At 45.7% G+C, this 23,339-nt stretch overlaps 1 protein-coding gene and 1 long non-coding RNA gene across 5 annotated transcripts in view; one reads left to right on the top strand and one right to left on the bottom strand.

Annotated features, from left to right (window-relative positions):
- Farp1 (FERM, ARH/RhoGEF and pleckstrin domain protein 1) overlaps positions 1-23,339 on the bottom strand; it is a 238,953-nt gene that overhangs the window by 121,867 nt on the left and 93,747 nt on the right. The window lies entirely within an intron of this gene.
- On the top strand, positions 10,365-14,405 carry LOC134482025 (uncharacterized). The gene is made up of 2 exons (XR_010058079.1): positions 10,365-11,876; positions 12,898-14,405. It is a non-coding gene; the product is annotated as an uncharacterized LOC134482025 (long non-coding RNA).

Below are 23,339 nucleotides of genomic sequence, written 5' to 3'. Positions count from 1 at the left end.
CAGACACACACACACACACACACACACACACACACAGAGTGAGCTGCAGGTAAACTGTGGCAGAAAACAATTCAGGAAATGTGTCAAAGCCTGGAAGCTAGTGACTCCTGGAGTGGTTTGGAGGCTAAGGAGAAAAGGTTGAGGTATACCAGATGGCCAACACATCCTGAACACTCCCAGAGAACACCAACAAGCTACTTGGGCCACTGATGGATAGTTTTAAGTAGATCTGGTTCAGAGTATAGAGAAATGATTCCCTCAAAAGAATGCTTTTGCTAAAGAGCTACTTTTGCAATTAGGATCACTAGTTGCTCTTCCAGAGGACCCAGGTTCAATTCCCAGCACCCATGTGGTAGCTTACAACCATCTGTAACTCCACTTCCAAGGGATCCAGTCCCCTTTTCTTCAGGTACCAGGCAGGAATGTGGTACACAAATATACACACAAGCAAAACACCCATACACATAAAATAAGGACTTTTTTTTTTTTTAGGCCAGAGGGTGATAGGGTGTGGAACACTGAAGGGACGGAGAAAGAGAGATCAGGCTAAGAGGAAGATCATGCGGGGTAGTTCCAAGATGGTCAGAGAACAGGGCCCACATACTGATGTGACTGGGTCTACAGAGCTGAGAACCAAGGAGCAATGGGCATGGGAAAAAGATGTCAGTCAGAACAAGATGCTTTGGGGGCAGGTAAGAAAAGACAGAAAACAGCGGGGAGTTGCCCTGACTCATGATCACTAAGCTATCCAAACTCCCATCTGCTCCCTTTAGAGCGACAGGCTCAGGCTGCACCTGCCTTTTCCTCAGATCTTCCTGCCTCCACCTCCCAAGCTGAGATTACAGACATGTCCCACCATGGCCAGCATGACCTCACACTCTGTACCTCAGCTTCTTCTAGAGATAATACCACAGCACAGGGGAGACAGCAGCAGATATGTGACTAGCCAGAGGGACATCCATCCCAGGTGTGGGGATCTGAATGAGAATGGCTCCCATAGGCTCATATATTTGAATCCTAAGTCTCTAGAGAGTGGAATTATTTGGGAAAAAAAAAAATCAGAAAGTTGGAGGAGATGTATCACGGGGGTGGGGGGTTGGGGGTGGACTTTGAGGTTTCAAAAGCCCACGCCAGGCCCAAGTCTCTTCCTCTGCTGCTGCCTACAGATCAGGATGTAAAGCTCTCAGCTACTGCTCCAGCACAACGCCTGTCTACTTCCTGTCATGATGTGAATGGACTAAACCTGTCAGTCTGCAAGCAGTTAAATGTTTCCGTTCATAAGAGTTGCCTTGGTGTGGTGTCTCTTTGCAGAGACACGGTGACTGACACACTAGGTATCTAATATCTCTGGAGACAGCTGCCACTGTATGCCCAGCTCGACCAGTTTCCCCTCAAGCCGAACACCATTGGAATCTGCACTGACCACTGTCATCAGCCACTTTTAACACTTAAATAAATCAAAAATGACATGAAACAGCCCCTTGACCACGGGAGCCGTAGCAGAGGCCCAGAACACATCTCCCACCACAAGGAGCTTCTCCTCACATCACCTTGCCCGAGGCTCCGTTGTGAACTCAGGTCATGAGGAATTTTCATCCAGTAGTATAGGTAAGGGGTGACCAGATTTAATTTTATTAATAAAGATTTCATAACCACGGGTGATTTAAACATTCTCAGTGAGGAGAATCGGCATGTGGAAACAAACCACCGGAATATTTCCTCGAATACAGACAATATTCAGAGAACTAAATACCAAGTGAATACGCAGTTGGAAATCTCTGCGGCTCTGCTTGGGAACAGTATACATTATGCTGTCGGCATAGAGACACAGCTTAGCGTGCTTACAAAGACCCTTCGGGCTCATCACGGCAGCTGTCAAAAATCACTCATGAATAAATGAATAACGTGACATTCAATTTATGACACAGGCCATGAAATCAAGAAAACCATCATCGTGGAATTGCTAGATTTTATGTTTTCCCACCCTGCAAGTCCTCTGGGTCTTTTAAAAATGTGTTTGCTGAGGTGGGTAGGCAACATTATTATGCCGATAAATATGTCCCGTGAATCAGCAAAGAGCTGCTCCCGAAAGGGTAGGGAATGGTCCAATGGCCTAGAACTCAGCTCTGTCATTGCATTAAGATCATGCGGCACACTCCACACCACCTGTGCACACACTGTGCATCCCATTCCCCATCTTGGCCCACATCTTTAGAAAGAGCCAGAGGAGGCTCCCGGGGACACCTGTATTCTAATGAGCCCCCTACGGAGAGTCTCATTATGTAGGAAGGGCTGGAAATTTCCACTCCAGAAGGCTCACAGCCTGTTCACATTCCCTGTGCTCTGTGTGAGAGTCTAACTGTGAGCTGGGAAAGAAACACCCCCCCAACTTAACATTCACAAATCCCATTTCCCTTAAACTCAGTTTAAAGTTGCATCGACTGTATACAAGGTCACAAGATCTTTTTTCACTCTGGCTATGATTAGAATCTCCTGGGAAACTCTTGGAAAAATAACCATCCTAGGTCCCTGTTTGACCAACTCCATCAGAATCCTGTAGCAGGAGTGAGGTGTCTGAGGGTTTCATTTGGTGGCATTCATCTGGATGACTCTAGCAGGTAGCCGGGACCCAGATCACTGCATTAAAGAACCAAATGTCATATGATGCCTAATTTTGATTGTCAACCTGGTGGGATTTAGAATCACCGTGGAGACATCAATAGGAGATGATCTCTCTCAGGTTAACTGAGGTGGGAATTATAAATGGAAGGGTCACTGTCCCATGTCCCAAACTGAACAAAAGAGAAAGTGTGTGTGCTTATGATACTGCATGCATGCTGAGGTCAGAGGACGACCCACGGAATTGGGCTTTCTACTTCTGTGTGTATGGGTGCTACGGAAGAGAACAGATCAATACTCTTCTGTCTGATAGTCCATGCCAATTCTTATCATCAATACAAAAATGTCAGATACTGAAAATTAACAAGTAAACAGGAAATAATCCCATATTTGAACTGCTACTGTAGTTTTCTGTATCCCCTCTCACCCCAGCTCTGCTCTCTGACAGGACATACAGCCACAGGGTCCAGGAAATAATGATGGAAATGCCTTCCTCCTCCTGCAATTGAGTATCCTTCAAGCCTTTGGGAAAGCGGTGGGATTTCTAAACGCAGTCTAATTAAATTATGGATTCACTTCTACTTCCTAGGAACCTAACACTAAACCACTTGCAAAGCAACAGAAGAAAAAAAAAAGTCACAGAACTTTCTGGATTTTAAAAAAAAAAAAGCTTATTTATTTTTTTCATAGCAATAAAAGTCTGTCAGACCAATAAAAAAAATGTTTTTAGTTCTTAAGTCAGTTTTCACTCTCTTTCAGTATGACAACGCTGTCTTTGGAGATTTATAAAATGTCACACAGGTTGGCAATTACCTGGAAAAAATTGTTCACTAGTTGAAACCATAAAACAGGCAGACAAAGAAACACACTTTCCCGCAGCACATCTAACACATCCAAAGTTAAAAACAAACAGCGCAAGGTCAGTGAGAGGACTTAGCAATTAAAGCTACTTGGCTCCAGCCAAGCCTGAGGAGGACCTGGTCACCCCTTTACCCTACCCGTGAAAGAAAACTGACTCCTATATTTAAGGTTATGTGCGCACACACACACACACACACACACACACACACACACACACACGCGCGCGCGCGCGCGCGCGCGCGCAAGTCAAATTCCTGACAAGAACGAAATGTTAAAAATGACAGTTTTAAACAAAAAGGTTTTAATTACCCATACTCGTTTTATTCTGACCTAACTGAATCTAACTTATAGACATTGTCTACTTCATCTACTGTGCAATATCTTATCACTACGGTAAACAAAGCCTGGCTACAATGTTGCATTTTGTTTCTCCCAACAACTGCTGTGCTATGGTACTGTGGACTAACAGCTCCATAAAAAGGGGCAGAGAAGCACATACCGCCCAGGGGGAATTCTTGTTCTACATTGCTAGTTTTGTGGAAACCCTGAATCCTGCCGGCGAGTCTGGCAGGCAGAGCTACTTCAGAGACAGGAGCCTTCAAATGCCCTATTCAGAGACTGGAGCAATGGATCTCATCCTTGACATTTGGAGTCCTCATTCAGTTACATCAGAGGGGGGGGGGGGGGGGAGACTGGGTACAGAAGTCCTAATTGTCACTATGCTTAGTGTCACTCTGGTGACAGGCACAGAGCCCTGTGGCTGGCCAGGTAGCAGGCTGGGTGCTTCCAGAGCACAGCTGTCAAGCATCACCTTCAGACCCCTGTTAGAAAACAAGACACTGGGACTTCTGGTCCATCTATGACTCCTGAGAACACTTCAGGAAATACCTCTACCATGTTGGCTTCACACACAGATTAAGACATGAACAGTGACTCCATGAAGTACTTGGGAAAGACAGCAAAATCTATGCAACCAAGGGTGCTTTCAGTTCTCAGCTAATATTTAAAGATTCTACACCATCACGGCTGCCCCTCAACCCCCGCCAGCTCAGAGAGACCAGGAGGGTCATGTGCTGGCCCCTCACCAGCCAGGTGTCAGCCTCTTCTCATGCCTGAAATTGCTCAGCTGACAAGTCACCAGGGAAGTGGAATATTTTTATATTAACTTACTATCAAAGTCTTTTAGAGGGCTACACGCCCATGCCCGCATGCTGGGGAACGGAGACCGCCTCTCCTTTCAAATCCTAAAAAGGTAAGGAACTGCTTTATTGTAATGAACATTTTCCTCATAAGAAACATTTGTAGGATTTTTGCGTTTAAGGAAACGCAATTAAACCCATTAAAAATGCTAAATTATGGGATATTTTAAAACCAGACATGCATATAACTGGTTTTATCATCAGTGGTCAGCTCATGGACCAATCCTGTTTCAACATGTCCCTAAAATTAATTTGTAGGAGTAGAGAGATGGTTCGATGATCAAGCTCACATATATGTATATATGTGTATGTGTACGTGTGTGTGGTGTGTGTGTGTAAGGATCAGATGCCTGCTTCTAACCTCTGTAGGCACTCACACTCATATGCACTTTCCTACGCACTGATGACGTGTTTTAACAAATTAAGAAATTGCACATATTCTCACACCTACTGTTATACAGAAGCAGGTTTTAGATATCCTTTATTCTGTGAATAAACCCACTTGTCACTGCACTAACCCACTTGTGAATGGCAATCATTTCCTAGTTTTACATCATCTTGTAACAGTAAACACTACATTACGACACTAACTTACTACAGAGTCACACAGAGAGAAACCAAAGCAAAATCCCAGCCCCCTTCCCTGCACAGGAATTACTTCTGAAACGGATTCGCCAGCAGCCCTGCCTCACAAGCTAATCTGCCACTTGCTCAAAGTCCGTAAGAAGGGCGCCAAAGGGCTTCTTTTTCTCTTTTAATAAAATTGTCTTATTCTGAAAGTCACACGGTAGCAATAGCTAGTAACCTACTGAAATTAAAAGCATGAAACAGAAGGACGGCTAGGAAAACCCAATTTACCTGGCACAAAGCTAAGGGTGTTTTCTCTACCTTGAACAATACTTGTTTCTACTTTGTGTCAGACTTTGGCTGGTCAAGGCTGACTTGAAACTGCTAGTAGCCAAGGTTTAAACTGGCATTGGCCCTTAGTACTTACTGTGTCAGCCCTTTTACTCAATAGAGAATGAGGACACAAAAGAGAAGAAAATGTGTCAAGCAAAACTGTTTTTGTCTAAGACTCTTGTTTCTCTGCCTCCCCAGGAAGTACTCAATGAGGTAGGCCAGGCCCTCTTTCCTCCCCAGGTCTCCCCTTGGCCCTGATCCAAGGAACCTGAGCTCCACAGAGGGAGGTCTGAGACAGAGAAACTGGAGGCGCTGTGTTCTTTTCTAAGGCAGACCTGGCTGTGAGCACAGAGGAGGCCCCAGGGAATCTGCCTGAATATCCCCTCGGTCTCCTGGGTCCTTTCTCACTCTTCTCAATGTCTCTCTGTAAAGATCACAGAGACAAATGCACAAAGTGACCAAGGGTGGCGAGGTCAACAGTGGTGGCCAGTGTGGGTGGCAGAAGGGCCCGGCCACTCAGGGGTCAACTCTAGGGAACCAGATCGAACTGAGTTTTGCCATGTCTTAAAACAAAGGCTTAAACAGAGCTCCACCCACACGCTGCATCCTCATGTTCCCTTCTGATGTCTTAGCATTTTTAATTTATGTGCATGAGTTTATGTGCACGACTTTGTGTGCACCTACACATGCAGCTGCCCACGAAGGCCACAAGCAGGTGCCAGATCCCCTGGAACTGGTTCAGGCAGTGTGAACTATCTGATGTGGGTGCTGGGAACCAAATGGGGGGGGGGGGGGTCCTCTCCAGGCACAGTGAATGCTCCTAACCCTGGACCATCTCTCCAGCCCCTCACATCTGCTGTGTGGGAGGAGGAATGAGTGCGGTCACGGGGAACCTTATCCATCGTCATCTAAGATACTTCAGCACTAACTTACGGAATCCCGTTTCTGTCAGACGTTTAACTACAGTGGGAAAATGCCTCCCTCCAGAGCTCGCTCTCAAGTCAGACGATAGACTGCTCGAGGCCAGGCTCTAGACCAACTGAGCATCCTTTTTCTGGTACCCTGAGTTCCACCAGTATCTTCTCCCTGCCCTAAACTCTCATTCTGTTCCCAATCCTTTATAGTCTTCTGTCATGGAGAAGCCTTTCCAAGAGCAGACATCACCACCTCTGACAGCCACTGTCATGCCTGCTACTCAGACTCCATACTGCCAGTGAGTACGCCGTTGGCAATGCCCTTCCTTGCATTTATACGTTAACATGGCGTCCCTGGAGACTACTCAATATAAAGAGTGCTTAAGCTCACACAGAGGGAGTCCAAGGAGGAGGAAGGGAAGACTGAGATGCACTTGCCCCATGAGCTGGTCCCCAAATTAGTATGCCCGTCTTTAGCTGCAAGTAGTCTCTGTTACAGTGACAGCCCGGCTTTCTGCCTTGGTACAAAGAGGACTATTCTTTAGTGCTTTAAAAACCCACTATAATCGCCAGCATCCGCCGACGGGAGATGAGAGAGACTTGCCACCAGGTCACGTTAGTAAAAAATGCCCACAGATTCTTGCTGAATTGCTTTGCAATGTACATGCTGTATCAAATTCAGGTCCCTCCGATGACAGAGTCCAGGCCTATCAAGGTAAGGGGCGTTTTTTAATAAGTCATACAATGTCTAAATGACAGCCGTCTCACCTGTGTTTAAAAGAATTTTTTTCCCATTTCTGTGAATAATCCCAACTAAGCCATTGTGACGCGTGACCTCACTCTGACTTGAGTCAAAGGCATGTGGGAAGCCAGTCAAACACACATGCTAGGTGTGACAGTCATAATGGCATTCCCAAAAAGATCGGGAGGGTTCTGATACGACTGATGCTTAACACACTTACGGGTTCAAAACTGAATTGATCACTGGGAGGAAATCGAATGGGGGTTGCAGATTGGCTAAAGGAAGTGGATTCCTGGGGTATAATCAAGGGTTATAATATATCCTGGCCCCTTTGTACTTCCCACTTGCTTCTCAGCGGAGGAGAACAATTTTCTTCTGCCTCATTATAGGCCTAAAAGAAATCCAGGCAGCAACCACAGTCCAACTGAAATCATAAGCCAAATATATCTTCTTTCTTTGAAACCATCGTTTAACATACACCCACACTCACACATGTACGTACACACACACTCACACACATGTACATACCCACTCATACATGTACACACACATGTACACACACATTCACACACATGTATACACCCACTCATACATGTACACACATATACACACCCACACTCACACATGTACACACATATACACACACTCCACACTCACACATGTACATACACACATACACACACAGGAAAACTCACTAACATACAGGAAAACGCTCCCACACATGAACATACTCATTCACGCACACAGGGAAACACACTCTCACTCATATACTCGCACAGGGAAACACACACACACACACACACACACATGTATACACCCACTCATACATGTACACACATATACACACCCACACTCACACATGTACACACATATACACACACTCCACACTCACACATGTACATACACACATACACACACAGGAAAACTCACTAACATACAGGAAAACGCTCCCACACATGAACATACTCATTCACGCACACAGGGAAACACACTCTCACTCATATACTCGCACAGGGAAACACACACACACACACACACATGTATACACCCACTCATACATGTACACACATATACACACCCACACTCACACATGTACACACACACATGTACATACCCACTCATACATGTACACACACATGTACACACACATTCACACACATGTATACACCCACTCATACATGTACACACATATACACACCCACACTCACACATGTACACACACACATACACACACAGGAAAACTCACTAACACACAGGAAAACGCTCCCACACATGAACATACTCATTCACACACACAGGGAAGCACACTCTCACTCATATACTCGCACAGGGAAACACACACACACACACACACACACACACACACACACACACTATTTTTTACCTCTTCTGTCAGTTCAGAATTTACCACAGTCAGAAGAGAGCCTGGACAACCGTATGGTTTCCTCCACCACAGTTTCTAATACAGAGGACCACAGCATAGACTACAAGAAAGCGGTGGACACAACAACCGTCCACATGCACAGAGTGCCCTGCTGTCTGCATACACCAGTGTCTCCATCCATCAGTTCACATACGTGACTCGTTCTAAAAAGGAAAAGGAAGGTTTGCCCACACGCAATCAGTCTCAGTTGCTGGGGCCTAGCAATTTTCAAAGTAAACAAACTGTTCTCAGTAGGAAAGCTGGCTTTCATTCTGTACCCTTGATAATTTCAGAAGGTTCTAGTCTAGTCAGTGTGATAGCACACGTGTGACACAATGTCAGCACAGAGGACTCTCAGGGTGTCACACATGGCCCATGTTCTAAAAGAAGAGATGGGTGGAGAGGGACATTTGACAAAATAGATTTTCCATGAGAAATATATGCAGGCAATGAAGTCATGTTCATTTTAATAAACATGAGTAGTGGTACATCCTACGACCCCACACTCAGGAGGCACAAGTAGGAGGTTTGTGAGTTTGAGGCTAGCCTAGAATACACAGAGAGTCAGAGGGCAGCCTGGGCAACATGGCTAGACCCTATCTTGAAATGGAACCAGCAAAGACCCAACAACAAAGCCCACATGCACACACTCAACACTACAAATCTGGGGTACGGCTTAGTGTGCAGAGTGCTTGCCCAACATGCGAAAGCCCTGGGTCAGTCCCCCACACCAGATGACCTGGCACGGCAGCACACGCTGTAACACTGCAATGGCCGCACTCGGGAGGGAGAGGCAGAGGGGTCACATGTCCAAAGTCATTCTAGGCTACAGAGCAGGTTTTAAAGCCAGCCTGGGCTACGTCGAAAGACCCTGTATCAGAAATAAATTAAAAACGTGCAACCTAGTGTTTTCCATGCAAAGAATCTAGGGCAGCCCCAGAGAGCGCTTAGAAAATAAACATAAGTTGTTCTGCCAGCAACACTTGTGTGATATTAAGGGTGTGTGAACAGCCCTGTTTCCATGGAGACCAGTGAACACACCTGTTCCTCTTCATGGTCAAAACTGCAAAATGCCATCGAAAAAAATCACCAGACTCCGCATAGACAGAGTGACCTGTCTTTGTAGTCAGGTTAAACCTGAGGCTTTGTGCTAGCTCCCCTTCTAATAAATTAACTGTTCTGGAGCCAGGCCTGGGAGACGGTACATTTCATACCAGCACTTGAGAGGCGAAGGCAGGCAGAGCTCTGTGAATATGGGGCTAGGCTGGTCTACATGGGAAGTTCTAGGCCAGTCAGGGCTACGCAGTGAAACCATGTCTCAAAAAAAGGAAAAAGGAAGGAGCCGCTCAGGACATGGATCTGGGATAGAACACATAGAGAGCTTGGGGGAGGATAGATAGAGCACATGGAGAACATGGGGGTGTCTGTTAAGTCTTTACTATGACAATAGTCAATCAGATAATTAATTAACCCGAGTCTTTTAACTGGGTTTTAGAGCTGAGGGGTTAAGTGTTAAATAACATCATGGAGGTGGGGCAGGGATGGGTTCAAACAGTGTCTCTCCATGTAGCCCCGGCTGTCCTGGAACTCCATAGACGAGGTGGCCTCGAACTCAAAGACCACCTACGTCTGCTGTTCAAGGGCTGGGATTAAAGGCACGAGCCACACTACCAGGTACAACTTAACTCTTATGTGCTTACCTACAAGCACATTTTTAGCTCCCTCCCTGACCTCGTCTCAAGGCTGAAGAACAGGGAACCCCAACAGCTCAGGAGCAGGGAGCACAGGTTCACCCTACTCTGTACAAGGGTTCTTCCTGGTACCCTACATCTGGACATGACAGCTACAAAGCTCTCCCAGGTCGACACTCCTTGAACCACAGACTTGTCATGTGGCTGAATATTCTTTATCCTTTTTTTTTTTTTTTAAAGCACTGAAAAATAAAAATGTGTATCTTGGACTTACAAGATGAAAATCATTCTGGAGATGGCGCCACACTGCCCAAGAGTGGTTCAGATGGTCAATCCGATGTCATGCTTATTTTACCACAATTTAAACAAAAAGCCCAACCTCTCCTACCTCACTGGCCGGACTGGCCTGTGGGCTGTGCCCTGCCCCCTGAGTTAATCTCACCTAAGGATATCCACTGTGAAGCGAGGAGAAGGAGAGAAGGGAAAGCAGGAGAGACAGTCAGTTTGCTAAAACTGAGTGGATATGGATTTGCCATCCCATGGCAGACTGACAGCAACCAGCCCCACCACAGGCCTCGGTCCACCCCAGAGCTCCAGCACCCTGGGACTGAGGATGACTCTCAAAGTCCAGTGGTGGTAATGAGGGCATTTCCAGGATTCCAGCTGTCTCTGCAGACCTTGCCTGAGGGCCTTGAAACTGTGAGGTGTATCCTTTAACCCATGAGAACACTCTGGGTTATAAACCAGAGGGGCCAAGGCTGAGAAATAGGCAGGGACTCCACCTCCAAGGCCAAACTAGAGGATACAGAAAAGTCGATTCAGTTTTGGTCTAAAAGGTTTTGCAGCAGGTGATTGGCGGACCTTGGAGACCTCTCCTATGATTACCAAGGGTGCGTACAAACCCACGAGGACCACCCTCACCCACACTAATCTGCAGAGGGTCACGCCACGTGCAGGCCAAGAAGTGTCAACACAGCAACTGACTGAAGGCCACTGCCATCAGCTGCCCACACCACCATGAAACCACAGCCACATGGCCACAAAGCCCAAGCTACACCAGAAACAGGCTCTGCTCAAACCCTGCCATTCACCCAGGTGAGCGCTTCCCTCGCTGTGACATTCATATGCTTAACGCCTAGATGACGTAACTACCCTTCTCCAGGCACAGCCCAATTCCTCTTCCTGGTTTTCCAATGTTTCACTAAGACTAAAACAACACCTCTTTAATCCGAAAATTTCACAAACTGCTTTGAAATCTGATTTTAAACAACTTTCCAAAGCCTCGGCCATTGCCAAGAGGAACTCCTCGGCGCCGGGACCCCACCCCTTCACCAGCAGGCAGGCGCGTGAACTCCATGTTAATGTTCAAACCTCAGTAACGGGAGCTGACATTCATTTACCGTGCACAGTAGACTGGCCCTGGAACTTTACCTCTGGTTTTGCCTTCAAAGGGCAAAGTCCAGCCTGGGAATCCTACTTTCAGAGCACAGAGGCTCACAGAGCAAATTGCCTGAGACCACAAAGCAGGTGAGTGGCTATAAAGGGGAACGGACCTGGATCTCTGATGTAAAAATTAGTGTGTCCTGTCCACTCCACTTCCCCCGGCCTCCTACCTCTGTCTTGCTCTTCTTTGGACTGACCACGTTAAGAAAAGGCTCAAATAACATGAAACTCTTGGTAAACGAAGCTGGGAAAACCACTTGAGTGGGAACACTGTGCTTTTTTAAATCACCCACTCTCCCTGTCTCGTCCTCTTTATCAGAAAGGAATGGGGCTGGGGGAGATGGCATGGACTCACTCCGTGCCCCTTGGCTTCTGTTCTGCCCCCACTAGTCTGTCACCCTTGGGGGTGGGGTGGGATTAAAATGCACTTAGAAGTCACAGGACTGTTTTTACCCAGAATGATTTACATTACCCTTGGGAAGCCGGAGATGGCATCGGTAGGGCGGAGAACTTTCAGCGTGTCCGAGAAAACTGACTAGTCCCAGCACACCACCTGACCCCACAGGTTTGCATGCCACTCATACAGGCCGCCTCCCTCACTTGAAGACATGGCCACAGGTACACAAGTCCTGCCAACATGACCCAATTGCTTTTCTGAATAGAGAATCAAAGGCTTGGGGATAGCTCAGAAAAGCACAAAGAAAGTCATTTGGTTTTCTGCATCTAAGCGGCTAGAGGAGACGTTGTCTGGCTTATGTAAATCCAACAAGGAGGAGGTACGCATCACACATGTGCAGTGACCAGGGCCCCCAACACAAAGAGATGAAAATCGATTGTGGGAAGACAACACCTGCCTTTAGCCAGGAATTCAAACCACCACAACCACACATGCTCCACACATCCACACATCTGCGAGATGCACATACTTTCCCCAATGCCTTCAATTCAGTTAATTTCCACAAATTCTTTATGAGGCCCTACTGTACACCAGGGCCTGTTTGTCCCCTAGTGTTACAGAATTGAAGCAATTGCTGAGAACAGAGTCTGTGAGGCTATCACTTAAAATCACGTGGCTGTTTTTAATCTCCTTTTTACCGTCACACAGGACGATCTACATCACCCTTGGGAAGCCAGGTCCTACCCCACACTGAGAAGGTTTCATGGGATCCAGAGGGAGGCAAGGCATGAAGGAAAGACGTGCATTATAGCTACTGGATCACATCGCCAGATGGTCCCTGAACTGCCAGCAGGAGATGAGGAATTATTAGCTCCATTTGACAGATAAAGAAACTAGGGCAGGGGAGGTGTCACAGGCTCTGCTCTGTGGGGGTTCTGCTCATTTGGTTTGAGTGGGAAATCTCACTTTTGAGTAGACACTCATGCTTGAACACTTGGTTTCCCAGGTGACACTGTCCGGACAGGTTGTGGAAGCTCTTGGAGATGGAGAATGTGAGGTAGGGACCTAAAAGTCCGACAGCCAGGCCCACTTCCTTTTCACTCCCTACTTCCTGAGAGAAGATGCCACATGACAAACCGCTCCCATGATGGACCTCATGGAGTCAGTAATAAACTCTCCCTTGAGTATCTTGTTTCCTGTTGGGGGCCTGGTCACCACAGCAAGAAACGCAACTGATACACACAGAGCACTGCCAAGTGCTTGGGCCTCAATAAATAGCAACTTAACAGCCAAGGGAAGAGATTCGCCCCAGGCCACAAGCATATTAGTCACTAAATCAAAGTTAGAATCGAGATGTCCCCATGCGTGTCACAAGTCCCGAGTTCCAAACAAGAGAAGTGAATAAAAAGTTAGAAAAGCACCCTGAAGTGAACAGCAGAAGAGGGGCTCAGAGACATCACGGTCAGCAGGGTCAATACTCAGGAAGCTGAGTGGCGCGGCAGATGGGGTCAGGAAGTAAAGTTTACTCAGTTCTCGACGCCATGCCAAATCTCTGGATAGCCTACGCAGCCCTTCAGAAGCCAAAGTCCTCCAAAGAACTATGGGACACAGTTACGTATCTGTTCACGAGTGACTGCTTCTTCTCCACGTTACTCATTACTATGAGGATTTGAAACGATGAGCTTAGACTTTCTTTTGAAACACAAAGTACAGGTATGCACACCTCCACAGGAGTCGCCAGCCCAACTGATGCAGTTTCACATTTGTTTCTCTTTGTAAAATTAAAAATTATGGACAAAATTTCTCCATCCCCTCGTGCTGTAACCAATTATCATGCATTTTGTGGATTTTTCAGTCTCCCACCCCCACCCCAGGCCCCCATGAATCTGCAACTTTCCTGCCTCCACCTCCAGAGAGCTAGGATCCTCAGCATGTGCCATGTCCCCCAACTTGAATGTATGTGTTCTGTATCCTTAAAAATAGAAAGAGACTCATGTATGATCTCTGAACTTGACATGCTGAGGTCATCTTTTGTTGCCGTCAGAAACCCAAGATCATTCCCCTTTGGCTTCTACAAACCATCTTCTGTTCACCAAACCTGTTTATAACTGCTTGTAACTTTCCTCTAGAAAAGCCAGCAACTGACAGCTGTCATTTTGCATTGTAATTGAAAAACACTGTCTCCGTTGAAACTATGTTGCAAAAGTAGCTTCAGAGAGGTGGCTCCTGGCAAACCCTTTTCCCCACGCTTAGCACAATCTGTAGACATCTAGACTACACTAGCTAGAGCAACGCCAACAATTCTGTACCCTAACTGAGCGATAGAATGATCTAGAGAGGACACATGCGTCCTGGCAGAGAGAGAACGGGAGTGATTCTCATTGTTCTGATGTTACTGCTCTGGGAGAAAGGTAAGAACCAAAATAGGTATAATCTAGGCTGGTACGTTGGCTCCACAAGTATAGTCACTTGCCACCATGCCTGATGACCTGAGTTTTCCTGGAATCCACAGGTGATAATAAGAAACTGCTGGGTTGGGGATTTAGCTCAGTGGTAGAGCGATTGCCTAGCAAGCGCAAGGCCCTGGGTTCGGTCCCAAGCTCCAGAAAAAAAAAAAAAAAAAAAAGAAACTGCTATCAGTGGAGCATCAGAAAATCCAAGGGCATCCTCAGCTAAATGCAGAGTTCAAAGGCAATCTGAGACACATCAGAAGACACAAACGGACAGACAGATAAAGAGACAGACAGACACTGTAATACATACACACATACATACAGACAGACATTGTCATACATACATATATACAAACAAAAATAAACACTGAAAGAGAAAAAAAACAAGAAAAGTTTTAACATGAAGCAATGTTTCACCCATGCATGGGCAACAGACAATTTTGAGCATGTGAATAATTATAGAATCATGAAATATAAGACAGGCTTCATGTGTTTTGAACAGTTAGATGAGTGATGTGGAACTAAATATATCCGAAGTTCAAATATAGCATGCAGTTTCTGTGGTGCCCAGAACCCTTAAGGGACAACTAGTCAGTAGCCAAAGCCATAAATAAGAAAGAGAGTGAGGGGACAGCCTTCAATGTACTTGATCAGGTCACATGAAAAACACAAGAACTCTTTTTAGTGACAGAAGAGACCAACTGTTTTATCAAAATTGAAGTGTGCCTTCCATATAGGCAGCAGTAAGAAACAGCCAGCAGTGGACAGGGCAGCAAACATGGCACCCTGAATGTGACTCTGAAGAGGGGCTGCTTGAATTTATTTAGTGCATGGCTTGGCTTTCACATGACACAGGCACACACACACACAGACACGCAACGGACATACACAGACACATACAGACACATGAACACACATACAGAGACACACACAGAGACACACAACAGACATACAGACACATACAGACGCACACACACACATAAACACAGAGAGACATACACAGAGACAAAACAGACATACACAGACACATACAGATACACACACATTAACATACATACAGAGACACACAGAGAGACATAGAATATACACAGACACATACAGATATACATACACACCACAGACACAGACACATAAACACACACACATATAACAGACACACAGACACACATAGACACATAAACACACAGACATACAACAGACACACACATACACACACATACACATAAACACACACAGAGACATACAACAGACACACACAAACACACACATATACACATACACACAGATACAGACACACACACCACAAACACACACACACAGACACAGATACACACACCACAACACACACATACACATAAGCATACACAGAGAGATATACAACAGATACACACACACAGACACACAGACACAAAGACACACACACCACAGACACACACATACATATAAACACACACAGACATCTAGCAGACATACAGACACACACAGACACATACACACAGACAGACACACATACCACAGATAAACACACACACAGACACACGACAGACATACACAGATACATACAGACACATATCCACCATACACAGACACACCCATACCCACATTACAAACACCACAGACACACATACAGACACACCACACACAAACATGCACACGCACGCTTTTCAAGTGTCTCCAAACTTCCAAATTTCACTTGGTCCTTTCCACTGCTAGAATACAACATCGCAAACTGGGTAAGTTACTAACAACAAAAATTTACTTGGTTCACACTTTTTAGAAACAGAGCAGTGATGGCACATGCCTTTAATCCCAGCACTTGGGAGGGAAAAATAGGCAAATCTCTGAGTTCGAGGCCAGCCTGGTCTGCAGAATGAGTTCCAGGACTGCCAGGGGTACACAGAGAAACCCTGTCACAAAAAGCAAAACAGAAGTTAGAAAGTAAAGTAGAAATGAGGCCACATGTATACTCTTTGACTTGGAAGTCACCCATACAACACTAACATGAATCCATCTGTGAGAAGCATAACCACCTCTTAAAGGAGCATTTCAGTCTAGCACATGCCTTTAATCCCAGTATTTATAGGCAGAGTCTAGACAATGACCTATCTCTGTCAGTTTAATGCCAGCCTGATCTATATAGCAAGTTCCAGGCTAACCAGGGCTGCGACGAGACATTGTCTCCAAACAAAAAGGAGGTGAGGATTCATGGTATTCTGGGTTTTAAAGGAACATTGGAATCACAGCAAGTCCCCAGGCAACTTGCCTTTCAGCAACCCAAGATCTCTGAACCTAAAAATGATCCAAGTCCACTTGGTGTCCACTAAGGACGACTTTGGCGACTGTTTCTTCCTCCTGCTCACCCCTTATGTTTGTTGTTGTTAGGTTTTTTATGTAGCTCTGGATGACCTTGAACTTCTGACCTCTTGTCTCCAAACCCCAAGTGTTAGCACTGCAAGCTCACGCAAATGCCCGGTCTCTTTCTCAGCTTCAATTTTAATCGACAGATGAAATGATACATTAACGGCGTATGCTCTAAAGTTTAGTGTATGAATACCCTGGAGAATGGCTAAGTTGGGTTGATTTAGCATTTATATGCCTATCCTGGTTTTGTCCCAGAATGTCAGTATCTAATACACCAAAGAATGTAGCTTGTCCATCATCCATCCCCATGATGACCCAGTTAACAAGCTGCCTAGAAACAGAAGGCAAGGGTCCAGCGAGATGCTCAGACGAGAAGGACAAGAAGACAAGACAAATAGGTATTTTCCTTTTCACCAGATTAGGCTACACCAGCAGCTGGGGGTATAGCTCAGTGGTACAGAGCCTGCGTAGCAAAAAACGAGGTCCTGAATTTGCTCCTTGGTAGAACGGGGGCTGGGCAGACTGAAAGTCCACACCTTAAAGATTCAGCATTTCCCAGGCTGGGTCAGCAAGATGGTGAACCCACCACATTCTCATCTGGCCATAAAACCCTCCTGTGTCCCACAAGCTCCCAGAACACGTTTTTGTCGTAATAAAAGTTGACACTGAAGTCGTAAACATAAGTGGATTCCATCTCAAGATGGCTTGAGTTGGGAAAATAAGGTGAAATGGGGAAAACAGACCTTTTATTAAAAAGTGTTACATTGTATACAACGATATCGAAAAACTGACTTGTTATCTTTCATTTCCTCAGAGATAGGGCTTCGTGGTACTGCCCAGTCTGGCTGCCATATCATGGTAATCCTCCTGCATCAGACTCCCAAGTGCTGGGCTAAAGTGTGAACTACCGCTTAAAGCAGGGATTTTCAGTGTTAGAGGTGTCGTGGTGGCGCAGCCTTTTTAATTTTCCTTTTGAATTTGATGTTTGGAAAAACATGTTGGAACAGTCGTAATCAAAAGGCCAAAGTCCCTTCAAAAGGAAAGCATCTGAGTTGGTGTTAAAAAACCTTCTTTTCTTTTACAAAATCATCCAGCGTCTATTATGCTTTCTTCTTTATAGAACCATGATACATGAAACATAACATTTACATTTTAACTGCTTTTAAAGCACACAACTTAACGGTACGAGCGTCCCCACACCTAGGGCCCTCCACTCCTTCCTCCAGAACCTCTCATCTTGCACAGCCATGTGACGCCATCACTAACCTCCCCCGACCCCCGCCGGCATTGGTCTACTTTTTTCTCTACCATAATTGTGCACATTTGGCAGTGTTCTTCACGCCTTCGGAATAACGCCATTTCAGAGTTTACTAATGGATTATACAAAACACACTATACATTTGGGGGCAATAAAGCCACTGCTGGAATTTCCGGTTACACAGAACGGCCTATGGAAACGCTGACCACTCGTGTGAAGAAGCGAGGGAACCTGTGATTCTGTTTCATCCTTAAGCCCCACACTTTCATAAACATCTCTGAACGAGCATTGTGCTCCACAACCTCTGTACCAGCCCTTCCTGAACCCCCTGGAACAAAGCCGTGCAAACCCTCACTAGTCCCGACAGCTCACCACAAGAGCTGTCACTTTATTAAATGAAGCTTTATTCACTGAGATTTCTAACACCTGCATTGATGGTTCCAGATTTGAGGCTGAGGAAGAAGTCAAACAGAAGCTTACCCTTCCAGAGCAAAGGTTCTCAAAGGGTCTTTGAGTAAAGACCCATTGGGGGTGCAGTGACCTTTTCACAGGGGTCACATGCCAGAGGTCCTGCATATCTGATCTTCACATTACCATTCATAGAAGTAGCAAAATGACAGTTATGAAGTAGCAGCAAAATTACGTTATGGTTGGGGTCACCACAACAGGAGGAATGTGTTAAAGAGTCTAGGTGTTGGGAGAGCTGAGACCCACTGCTGGAGAAGTGTTTGCACTTCACTTCCTTGTTTTCCTGTGCCTTTCTTACCTGGGTTCTGCCCTATGTGTACCGTAAAAAGCCCACAGAGGTTGGAGACATCAGCAGCTAGATTTCCTGGAGACTTTTTTTTTAAATTAAGAAAGTTGAAGGTATTGTATCTCCTTAACTCTTAAATCAGCTGTACAAAGACTGTAAAAGTGGATCTGGAGAGGTGGCTTAGTGATTAAGAGCACTGACTGCTCTTCCGGAGGTCCTGAGCTCAATTCCCAGCAACCACATGGTGGCTCACAACCATCTGTACTGGGATCCGATGCCCTCTACTGGTGCATCTGAAGACAGCGACAGTGTACTCACATACAGTAAGTAAATAAATAAATCTTAAAAAGAAAGAAAGATCATAAAAGAGGCAACAGCTAAAGGTGGCTCACACCTGTAATGCCAAGAGAGATCTTGAGTTCAAGACCAGCCTGGATATATAGTGAGACCCTGTCTCAACAAAAAAAAAAAAGTATAAAAATACATCTTATCATTAATACTGACATTTTCAAAAGGAGACTATAAAAGTAAATTTATTTAAAACGGTTGTCACGTTGTAGTATTTTATGATATCAGCAAACTAGTGTGTATCAAGACCTGCAGCAGTTACTTAAGAATTTACAAGGGAAAGGATGGGGATGTGGACCAGTCAACAAACTGCTTCCCTGAGAACATGAGGGTCTGAACTCGATTCCCAAAATCTGAATGTTTTAAAAAAGCAAGGTGTGATGGCTTGAATTTTTAATATCAGTGCCGGGGAGGCAGAATTGGGCAGATCCCTGTCACTCTCTGGCCAGCCAGCTTCCAAACCAGCTAAACAATCTGTCTGGGAACGTGAAGAAAAAGACGGTGGATGTGCCTAAGGAATGATACTCAAAGAGTGTCCTGCGGCCATGCACACATAAACAAAACAAAAAGGAAAGAAAAGAGAAAACTACCACACTAACGTTCTGTCTTAGGATTTTACTGCTGTGAGCAGACACCATGACCAAGGCAACTCTTATGAGGGACAACATTTAACTGAGGCTGGCTTACAGGTTCAGAAGTTCAGTCCATTATCATCAAGGCAGAGGCATGGGGCTGGAGGAGCCGAAAGTTCCAACTCTTATTCTAAGGCAAGGCTGCTAGAAGATGACTCACTCCCAGGCAGGTAGTACTAGTGTCTTAAAGCCCACATCCACAGTGACACACCTACTCCAACAAGGGTACACCTCCTAATGGTGCCACTCCCTGAGCCAAGCATATACAAACCACTATACATTCTCTACATCATTTTTAATGTTTGGGGTTTTTTTTCCTTTTTAATTTTGAGTCAAGGTCTCGCTATATAGCTCTGGCTGTCCTGGAACTCTCTTTGTAGACCAGGCTGGCCTTGAACTCACAGAAATCCACCTGTCTTTGCACCCAGAATACTGACACTAAAGGCATGTGCCACCATACCTAGATTTAATGTCTTAATTATTATAGAGCTTATTTAGGGAGCCCAGGGGGGGCTGAAAAAGAGTTTCCAGTCTTTGTATTCAAAGTCCCATTTAAGAATTATAAAAGTTCATTTTTTTTAAAAAAAATCCTTCTAGAAATAAAAAGAAAAAATGCTATTCTTTGCTTTGAAATGCATAGAAAAGAAAAACCTTAGGGAGAAAAAAGAAATGGGATAAAACAGATCTTTGTCCTGACTGTAAATTTATTCTCTGCCCAGCTGTGGCCAAGCCAACACCTCTCCTTTGTGATGTGACTCCTGAATGTTCCATGGTTGCTTCTCCCTCCCCACTCCCTACGGCCATCATTATAGTAAGCATATGTTTCCCTGCATAGCATAAGGGATATTCTCTAGACTGCCAATCTACTGCAGAGAAATCAATCCCAGCAGTGAGCTGCAATCATGAGTTCTCAACACCTCCCTGTGACTTCATGGGGAGACTATTTATACCCAGGCAGCAGAGTCTGAATGTGTAAAACAGCTCTGCATGTGCGCGTGTGTGTGTGTGTCTGTATTAAGAGCAACAAAGGCAGAAGAATGCATTTGTCAACAGTAGATTTCTCCACAAACTCTACAACAGTTTCCTGTTTGGTGTCACTGGCAGAGAGCAACCAGAGCACACTAGGTTCCAGGCGTGGCGGAAACTGTCACCTGTGTCACCTGGTCCTCTTGCAGGCACTGCCATGGACTCAGCACGAGTCAAGCATGATTTCCAGCCACACAAAATCACAGGTAACATGACGGAGACTCGCCAAATGTGAAGATGTCTGTTCAGAAACCATGATGGTTCATGGAGACCAAAGCGTTCCTTCCTCCCCCTTCTCTCATTCCGCAACAACTTCCCTGATAGCAACACCTGGGGAGGCGTGCGTTCGAGTGTCATCGTAAGACACTATCTAGAGACGAGTGAAGGAGGCACAGTCCTTACAGGACTGCTGAGCAATTACCAGTCACTTGTTCCAGCTGCTGGCACGCACATGACAAGAAGGAAATTAGTGAAATGGTCTCGGAATATGAACAGCCAGAATGACACGGACAGGAAGTACAGAGACTGCCATTTTCAAAGCTGCTTATAACCATCTGATAAGCCCCAGTGATATCCCAAACAATTCTGCACATTCATTTGTTTTAAAATCCACCCTGGAAAATATGCGTGTAGACTTAGACTCAGGCATACAGAAAAACGACAGACAGACAGACACAGATACATACACAGACACACAAACACATACACACATGCACACAGAGACAGACAGACACAGAGACACATACACAGGCATGCATACAGAGACACACACACATATGTACACAGACAGACACAGAGACACATACACAGGCATGCATACAGAGACACACACACATATGTACACAGACAGACAGACACAGAGACATGCACACAGAGGCAGACAGACAGACACACAGACGTGCACACAGAGGCAGACAGACAGACAGACACAGAGACATGCACACAGAGACAGACAGACACAGAGACATGCACACAGAGACACACATACACCCAAGGATGGATTCTAACTTCAAACCAGAAGAAACACTGCCTCCACCCAATCCTCTTTCTTTACAGTAACTTGTATGAATATCCGTCGTGAACTGAAGCAGCAGGCAGGACAGAGAAGGAACAAGAAACTGGCTGTGTGACTTTGGATCAAACCAGCAAAGTCAGAGGCAGCTGGTATTCACGGGGGCCTCTGTATACTTGACTGTCATCTCATGTAACCTCACTACTGCCTTCCAGGCAGGATCTGTCATCCACTTTTGTTGAATAGGAAAACCCAAGTAACAACTTCAAAGCATTAGAGTCTGATTGTAACCAGTTTCCATCCCATAGCACAGTCCAGGAGACGGCTTCCATATGAGGACATCAGGTCAGGACACTGGACTTAGTGGATCACTCTAGAGCTCCCTGAGATCCCAGAGGTGAGAGGTTGCACAGTGGCAGTAGATAAATGGCAGTAAGCAACACCAGCACTGTCCTGCCCATGCTGGCAGCACACTCACCATCACAGAGCAGATGACCCGGGCGCTAACCTAGAGTCACTGCCAAGGAGGCATTTTCCTCCCCTTCGACACCTTCTCAAACATGAGAAACCTAGTGTTTTCCTCACTGAACAGCCTTGGCCTCGAAGTTGGCTCTGTGGTTGCCTAAGTCAACACAGAGCTATGACGTCACCACGCTCCACCCGACGCGTGCTCGCGCACTCTTGACTGGACATCTCCTACTGTTGGAATTCTTCCTCAGAACCAAGTAGCTGGCTTTGTTTTGATAAAGGCTACTTTAAAATCCTCAGGGACCCAGGCCTGCCAAAATCAAACTGAAAAATGATGGTGCCACAGCATTTGAACAAGTAGTTCTTCTAAAAATACCACCCTGAGAACTTGGACAGTTTTATTTTTCCACAGCTATAGATGATCACCAGGAGAGGTTATGAAGTGGATCGGTATGGAAGAAAAAGGTCTCCGGAAATGCTTAGACAACTAAGCCAGAGGTGACTGGAGCTTCCAAAGAGCACATTCGAGCCAGCCTACATCTCCTGCAGTACCCACGTGGTCAAGCACCAAACCCCTCTCATTACAGGGCTACCATCAGCTTGCCTTCAGGATACACCTTAACATGAGATGGTCACCTTCCTTTCTCAGGTAAAACACACACACACACACACACACACACACACACACACACACACACACACACTGCTCTCTGGAGCCTACAAAGTCTAGAGGCGCACAAACCCAGTAAGGGTTGTCCTGAAGTGTTAAGACTGAGTGATGTCACGTGATCCAATCTTCTTTCAGCTGTGGGACTCTCAGACTGAGCAGTCAGGAAGG

The sequence above is a fragment of the Rattus norvegicus genome, chromosome 15 (genome assembly GCF_036323735.1).
Source record: "Rattus norvegicus strain BN/NHsdMcwi chromosome 15, GRCr8, whole genome shotgun sequence".
Taxonomy (NCBI): domain Eukaryota; kingdom Metazoa; phylum Chordata; class Mammalia; order Rodentia; family Muridae; genus Rattus; species Rattus norvegicus.
The sequence above is the reverse complement of the archived record's forward strand: the minus strand, read 5'-3'. Positions and strand labels throughout refer to the sequence as shown.